The sequence below is a fragment of the Zonotrichia albicollis genome, unplaced genomic scaffold (assembly GCF_047830755.1).
Source record: "Zonotrichia albicollis isolate bZonAlb1 unplaced genomic scaffold, bZonAlb1.hap1 Scaffold_122, whole genome shotgun sequence".
Lineage (NCBI taxonomy): Eukaryota > Metazoa > Chordata > Aves > Passeriformes > Passerellidae > Zonotrichia > Zonotrichia albicollis.
Genome location: NW_027428349.1, coordinates 560,001 through 567,500, shown reverse-complemented (window position 1 = coordinate 567,500; position 7,500 = coordinate 560,001).

The following is a 7,500-nucleotide window of genomic DNA, read 5'->3' as shown; positions in this document are numbered from 1 at the left end:
TTAGGCTACGGCAGCCCGGGGCTCGGGGTAGACCTGGTGTCCGCCGCCGGACTTAGGCTACGGCAGCCCAGGCCCCGGGGTAGACCTATTGTCCCAGGGCCCGGGGTAGACCTGGTGTCCCTAACCCTAAACCTAACCCTAACCCTAACCCCAACCCCAACCCCAACCCACACCCTAACCCTAACCCTAACCCTAACCCCAACCCCAACCCCAACCCCAACCCTAACCCTAACCCTACCCCTTACCCCAACCCTAACCCTAACCCTTACCCCAACCCCAACCCCAACCCTTACCCTAACCCTAACCCTAACCCTAACCCTAACCCTAACCCTTACCCCAACCCCAACCCTTACCCTAACCCTAACCCCGGGGTAGACCTGGTGTCCGAGGGCCCCGGGGTAGACCGGGTGTCGCGGGCCCCGGGGTAGACCTGGTTTCCCTAACCCTAACCCTAACCCTAACCCCAACCCCAACCCCAACCCCAACCCTAACCCCTACCCCAACCCCAACCCCAACCCCAACCCTTACCCTAACCCTAACCCTTACCCCAACCCTTACCCTAACCCTAACCCTAACCCCCGGGTAGACCTGGTGACCGAGGGCCCCGGGGTAGACCCGGTGTCGCGGGCCCCGGGGTAGACCTGGTTTCCCTAACCCTAACCCCAACCCCAACCCCAACCCCAACCCTAACCCTAACCCTAACCCCAACCCCAACCCCAACCCACACCCTAACCCTAACCCTAACCCCGAGGTAGACCTGGTGTCCCAGGGCCCGGGGTAGACCTGGTGTCAGAGGGCCCCGGGGTAGACCTGGTGTCCCAGGGCCCGGGGTAGACCTGGTGTCCCGTTCCCCGGGGTAGACCTGGTGTCAGAGGGCCCCGGGGTAGACCTGTTGTCCCAGGGCACGGGGTAGACCTGGTGTCCCGGGCGCCAGGGTAGACCTGGTGTCCGAGGGCCCTGGGTAGACCTGGTGTCCCAGGGCCCGGGGTAGACCTGGTGTCCCGGGGCCCGGGGTAGACCTGGTGTCCCAGGGCCCGGGGTAGACCTGGTGTCCCGTTCCCCGGGGTAGACCTGGTGTCCTGGGACCATGGGTAGACCTGGTGTCCCGTTCCCCGGGGTAGACCTGGTGTCCCGTTCCCCGGGGTAGACCTGGTGTCCCGGGCCCCGGGGTAGACCTGGTGTCCCGTTCCCCGGGGTAGACCTGGTGTCAGAGGGCCCCGGGGTAGACCTGTTGTCCCAGGGCCCGGGGTAGACCTGGTGTCCCGTTCCCCGGGGTAGACCTGGTGTCCCGGGCCCCGGGGTAGACCTGGTGTCCGAGGGCCCTGGGTAGACCTGGTGTCCCAGGGCCCGGGGTAGACCTGGTGTCCCGTTCCCCGGGGTAGACCTGGTGTCCGAGGGCCCTGGGTAGACCTGGTGTCGCGGGCCCCGGGGTAGACCTGTTGTCCTAGAGCACTGGGTAGACCAGGTGTCGCGGGCCCCGGGGTAGACCTGGTGTCCCAGGGCCCGGGGTAGACCTGGTGTCCCGTTCCCCGGGGTAGACCTGGTGTCCTGGGACCATGGGTAGACCTGGTGTCGCGGGCCCCGGGGTAGACCTGTTGTCCCAGGGCCCGGGGTAGACCTGGTGTCCCGGGCGCCAGGGTAGACCTGGTGTCCGAGGGCCCTGGGTAGACCTGGTGTCCCGTTCCCCGGGGTAGACCTGGTGTCCTGGGACCATGGGTAGACCTGGTGTCCCGTTCCCCGGGGTAGACCTGGTGTCCCGGGGCCCGGGGTAGACCTGGTGTCCCGGGCCCCGGGGTAGACCTGGTGTCCCGTTCCCCGGGGTAGACCTGGTGTCAGAGGGCCCCGGGGTAGACCTGTTGTCCCAGGGCCCGGGGTAGACCTGGTGTCCCGTTCCCCGGGGTAGACCTGGTGTCCGAGGGCCCTGGGTAGACCTGGTGTCCCGTTCCCCGGGGTAGACCTGGTGTCCCGTTCCCCGGGGTAGACCTGGTGTCAGAGGGCCCCGGGGTAGACCTGTTGTCCCAGGGCACGGGGTAGACCTGGTGTCCCGGGCGCCAGGGTAGACCTGGTGTCCGAGGGCCCTGGGTAGACCTGGTGTCCGAGGGCCCTGGGTAGACCTGGTGTCCCAGGGCCCGGGGTAGACCTGGTGTCCCGGGGCCCGGGGTAGACCTGGTGTCCCAGGGCCCGGGGTAGACCTGGTGTCCCGTTCCCCGGGGTAGACCTGGTGTCCTGGGACCATGGGTAGACCTGGTGTCCCGTTCCCCGGGGTAGACCTGGTGTCCCGTTCCCCGGGGTAGACCTGGTGTCCCGGGCCCCGGGGTAGACCTGGTGTCCCGTTCCCCGGGGTAGACCTGGTGTCAGAGGGCCCCGGGGTAGACCTGTTGTCCCAGGGCCCGGGGTAGACCTGGTGTCCCGTTCCCCGGGGTAGACCTGGTGTCCGAGGGCCCTGGGTAGACCTGGTGTCCCGTTCCCCGGGGTAGACCTGGCGTCCCGGGCCCCGGGGTAGACCTGGTGTCCCGTTCCCCGGGGTAGACCTGGTGTCAGAGGGCCCCGGGGTAGACCTGTTGTCCCAGGGCCCGGGGTAGACCTGGTGTCCCGTTCCCCGGGGTAGACCTGGTGTCCGAGGGCCCTGGGTAGACCTGGTGTCCCAGGGCCCGGGGTAGACCTGGTCTCCCGTTCCCCTGGGTACACCTGCTGTCCGAGGGCCCTGGGTAGACCTGGTGTCGCGGGCCCCGGGGTAGACCTGTTGTCCTAGAGCACTGGGTAGACCAGGTGTCGCGGGCCCCGGGGTAGACCTGGTGTCCCAGGGCCCGGGGTAGACCTGGTGTCCCGTTCCCCGGGGTAGACCTGGTGTCCTGGGACCATGGGTAGACCTGGTGTCGCGGGCCCCGGGGTAGACCTGGTGTCCCAGGACCATGGGTAGACCTGGTGTCCCAGGGCCCGGGGTAGACCTGGTGTCCCGTTCCCCGGGGTAGACCTGGTGTCCTGGGACCATGGGTAGACCTGGTGTCCCGGGCCCCGGGGTAGGCCCTGGGACACCAGGTCTACCCCGGCCCCCGGGACACCAGGTCTACCCCGGAGCCCGGGACACCAGGTCTACCCCGGCGCCCGGGACACCAGGTCTACCCCGGAGCCCCGGACACCAGGTCTACCCCGGCCCCCGGGACACCAGGTCTACCCCGGAGCCCCGGACACCAGGTCTACCCCGGCCCCCGGGACACCAGGTCTACCCCGGAGACCCGGACACCAGGTCTACCCCGGCGCCCGGGACACCAGGTCTACCCCGGCGCCCGGGACACCAGGTCTACCCCGGAGCCCCGGACACCAGGTCTACCCCGGCGCCCGGGACACCAGGTCTACCCCGGAGACCCGGACACCAGGTCTACCCCGGCGCCCGGGACACCAGGTCTACCCCGGAGCCCCGGACACCAGGTCTACCCCGGCCCCCGGGACACCAGGTCTACCCCGGAGACCCGGACACCAGGTCTACCCCGGCGCCCGGGACACCAGGTCTACCCCGGAGCCCCGGACACCAGGTCTACCCCGGCGCCCGGGACACCAGGTCTACCCCGGAGCCCCGGACACCAGGTCTACCCCGGCCCCCGGGACACCAGGTCTACCCCGGAGACCCGGACACCAGGTCTACCCCGGCCCCCGGGACACCAGGTCTACCCCGGGCTCTAGGACAACAGGTCTACCCCGCTTCTGGCCGGAGACACCAGGTCTACCCCGTCTTGTGCCGCAGACACCAGGTCTACCCCGTCTCGGGCCGGGGACACCAGGTCTACCCCGTCTCTGGCCGCGGACAGCCGGTCTACCCCGTCTCGGTCCGGGGACACCAGGTCTGCTGGCTCTCGGGCCGGGGACACCAGGTCTTCTCCGGATCTGGCGGGACACCAGGTCTACCCCGGTCCCTGGGACACCAGGTCTACCCCGGCGCCCGGGACACCAGGTCTACCCCGGAGCCCGGGACACCAGGTCTACCCCGGCGCCCGGGACACCAGGTCTACCCCGGAGCCCGGGACACCAGGTCTACCCCGGCGCCCGGGACACCAGGTCTACCCCGGAGCCCGGGACACCAGGTCTACCCCGGCGCCCGGGACACCAGGTCTACCCCGGAGCCCCGGACACCAGGTCTACCCCGGCGCCCGGGACACCAGGTCTACCCCGGAGACCCGGACACCAGGTCTACCCCGGCGCCCGGGACACCAGGTCTACCCCGGAGCCCCGGACACCAGGTCTACCCCGGCCCCCGGGACACCAGGTCTACCCCGGCGCCCGGGACACCAGGTCTACCCCGGAGCCCGGGACACCAGGTCTACCCCGGCGCCCGGGACACCAGGTCTACCCCGGAGCCCCGGACACCAGGTCTACCCCGGCCCCCGGGACACCAGGTCTACCCCGGAGACCCGGACACCAGGTCTACCCCGGCCCCCGGGACACCAGGTCTACCCCGGGCTCTAGGACAACAGGTCTACCCCGCTTCTGGCCGGAGACACCAGGTCTACCCCGTCTTGTGCCGCAGACACCAGGTCTACCCCGTCTCGGGCCGGGGACACCAGGTCTACCCCGTCTCTGGCCGCGGACAGCCGGTCTACCCCGTCTCGGTCCGGGGACACCAGGTCTGCTGGCTCTCGGGCCGGGGACACCAGGTCTTCTCCGGATCTGGCGGGACACCAGGTCTACCCCGGTCCCTGGGACACCAGGTCTACCCCGGCGCCCGGGACACCAGGTCTACCCCGGAGCCCGGGACACCAGGTCTACCCCGGCGCCCGGGACACCAGGTCTACCCCGGAGCCCGGGACACCAGGTCTACCCCGGCGCCCGGGACACCAGGTCTACCCCGGCGCCCGGGACACCAGGTCTACCCCGGCGCCCGGGACACCAGGTCTACCCCGGCGCCCGGGACACCAGGTCTACCCCGGCCCCCGGGACACCAGGTCTACCCCGGAGACCCGGACACCAGGTCTACCCCGGCGCCCGGGACACCAGGTCTACCCCGGCGCCCGGGACACCAGGTCTACCCCGGAGCCCCGGACACCAGGTCTACCCCGGCCCCCGGGACACCAGGTCTACCCCGGAGACCCGGACACCAGGTCTACCCCGGCCCCCGGGACACCAGGTCTACCTCGCGCCGGCGGGACTTAGTCAAATAGCGGCGGGTGCCGGGTAGACCTGTTGTCTCGGCCGGCTGCGGAAGTTCACCAAGGGGTCGCTGTTGTCGGCTGCCTCCGGCTACCTCATCGTAGGCTGCGGCCTGAGGCGGCGCCCCTTCCCGGTCGATCTCCCTCGGTCCTCTTGGAGGCCTCGGCGGCTTGGGACTTATCTGCCCGTATTATGGGAGCGAGGTGACGGGCCGCATCCCCGTAGGTTGGCTGAGGCTGTGCCTACGTTTCAGGCGGAGAGGAGCAGCCGCACTCAGGTGGCCGGCAAAGGGAAAAAGCCAGTGTTCCGCCTAGCCGGGGCGAGTCTCCTTGTGGCTCGGCTCCGGCTCCCGTCCCTCCCGGGGAAGTTGGCACAGTGAGAGCGAGGCCGAGAGAGAAGGGCTGAGAAAAGACGGACCGGATCCCCCCGAGAGACCGAGAGAGAAGGGCTGCGAGCGGAGGGGCCGGTTCCCCCGGGAGGCCGAGAGATAGAGAGAAGGGGCCGGATTCCCCCCGGGATGCCGAGAGAGAAGGGCTGCCGAGCGGAGGGGCCGGATTCCCCCCGGGATGCCGAGAGAGAAGGGCTGCCGAGCGGAGGGGGCCGGTTTCCCCCGGGATGCCGAGAGAGAAGGGCTGCCAGCGGGGAGGGGCCGGTTTCCCCCGGGATGCCGAGAGAGAAGGGCTGCCGAGCGGAGGGGCCGGATCTCCCCCCGGGATGCCGAGAGAGAAGGGCTGCCGAGCGGAGGGGCCGGATCTCCCCCCGGGATGCCGAGAGAGAAGGGCTGCCGAGCGGAGGGGCCGGATCTCCCCCCGGGATGCCGAGAGAGAAGGGCTGCCGAGCGGAGGGGCCGGATCTCCCCCCGGGATGCCGAGAGAGAAGGGCTGCCGAGCGGAGGGGCCGGATCTCCCCCCGGGATGCCGAGAGAGAAGGGCTGCCGAGCGGAGGGGCCGGTTTCCCCCCGGGATGCCGAGAGAGAAGGGCTGCCGAGCGGAGGGGCCGGATCTCCCCCCGGGATGCCGAGAGAGAAGGGCTGCCGAGCGGAGGGGCCGGATCCCCCCGGGATGCCGAGAGAGAAGGGCTGTGAAAGGCGATTCGAGAGAGCCGCTTGGCGGGCGAGGCGGCGGCGCCTCGTCCCTTTTGTGCCTGGCCTTAAGCCGGGGCCCACTCGGCGGGCACTGTTTCGGGCCGTCCGCCCGCCCGGTGAAGCTGCGGAGCCGGGGTCGGGGCGCCCCGTCCCCGGGCCGCCTCGTTGAAGCCGTCCCCCTTCCTCGGCCTTAAGCCGGGGACCCGCGTTGGCGGGCGGAGTTTTTCGGAGTTGACGGACCCGGCACCCGACAGAGAGAGAGAGAGAGAGAGAGATTCCGAGAGCCCCCCGGACCTTTCCCGGGCGAGGCGGCGGCGCCTCGTCCACCTCGGTCGTGGGCGCATCGACCGAGCCCCTTGGGCCGGGCGGGCTGGGTTGCCACGCGGGTCCGCGTTTTTTCTTTTTTTTCCGCGGTTTAGGCGCGCCGGTGCGCGGGCAGAGAGTGGGGGCGCCCGCCCGGCCTCCGCGGATTTTTCTCTGGCGGCCTTAAGCCGCGGCACCGAGGAGCCGTTGCGACGAAGGCGCGCGCGGGCCACGTCGGCGAGAGAGAAGGGAGCGAGCGGGATGTCTGGGGCTCCGTGGGGGAGTGAGACTCGTAACTCGCCCCCGCGGGTGCCTCCGGCGTCCCGGGCCCGCGGCCCCCGTGGCTAGCACGGGTCGCTGCGAACGCCGCCTCCATGTGCCTTTTTGTCGTGCCGTTCCTCCGGCTATTTTTTTTCCGGAAAGGGAAAGCCGGCCGCCGGCGGCGCGCGGTCCGGTGGCACGTATTTCTCGCACGCTCGGCCGGGTTCCCCGGGCCGGAAGGGGAAGCCGAGTCCCCCCGGCCTGGCGGGCCAGCCCAGTCCCAGTCCTGCCGTTGCCTAGCCGAGAAGGGAATCCGTTGGCGCCCGCGGGCGGGCGGGCGGGTGGCGGCACCCCCCGCGCTCCTCCTCTGCCCCGAGCGCTCCGCAGGCGGGGCTGGGCGGCCGTCGCCCCGTTGTCCCAGGACCGTGGCCGTGGGGGGGCCGTCGTCGTCGCCGTCGTCGGCGCGGCTCCTTCCTCGGCCGCACTCGATCGATGAGGCTTTTCGGGTGGCGTCGGAGAGGGCCCCCGGCCGGCCGGCTCTCCTTCCGGGGCTTCTCTGTCGCGGGGAAGTCACGGCGGGGGTGTCCGCTGCTCGGGCAGGGCGGTCTCCTTTTCCAGTTCGCTTCCCGTCGCAGGCGAGGTGTCGCCCCTCCCGCTGCCGGGGAGGGCGGCTTTACCGACCCCAGCTGTGTGACGGCCGCGTGGCCCCG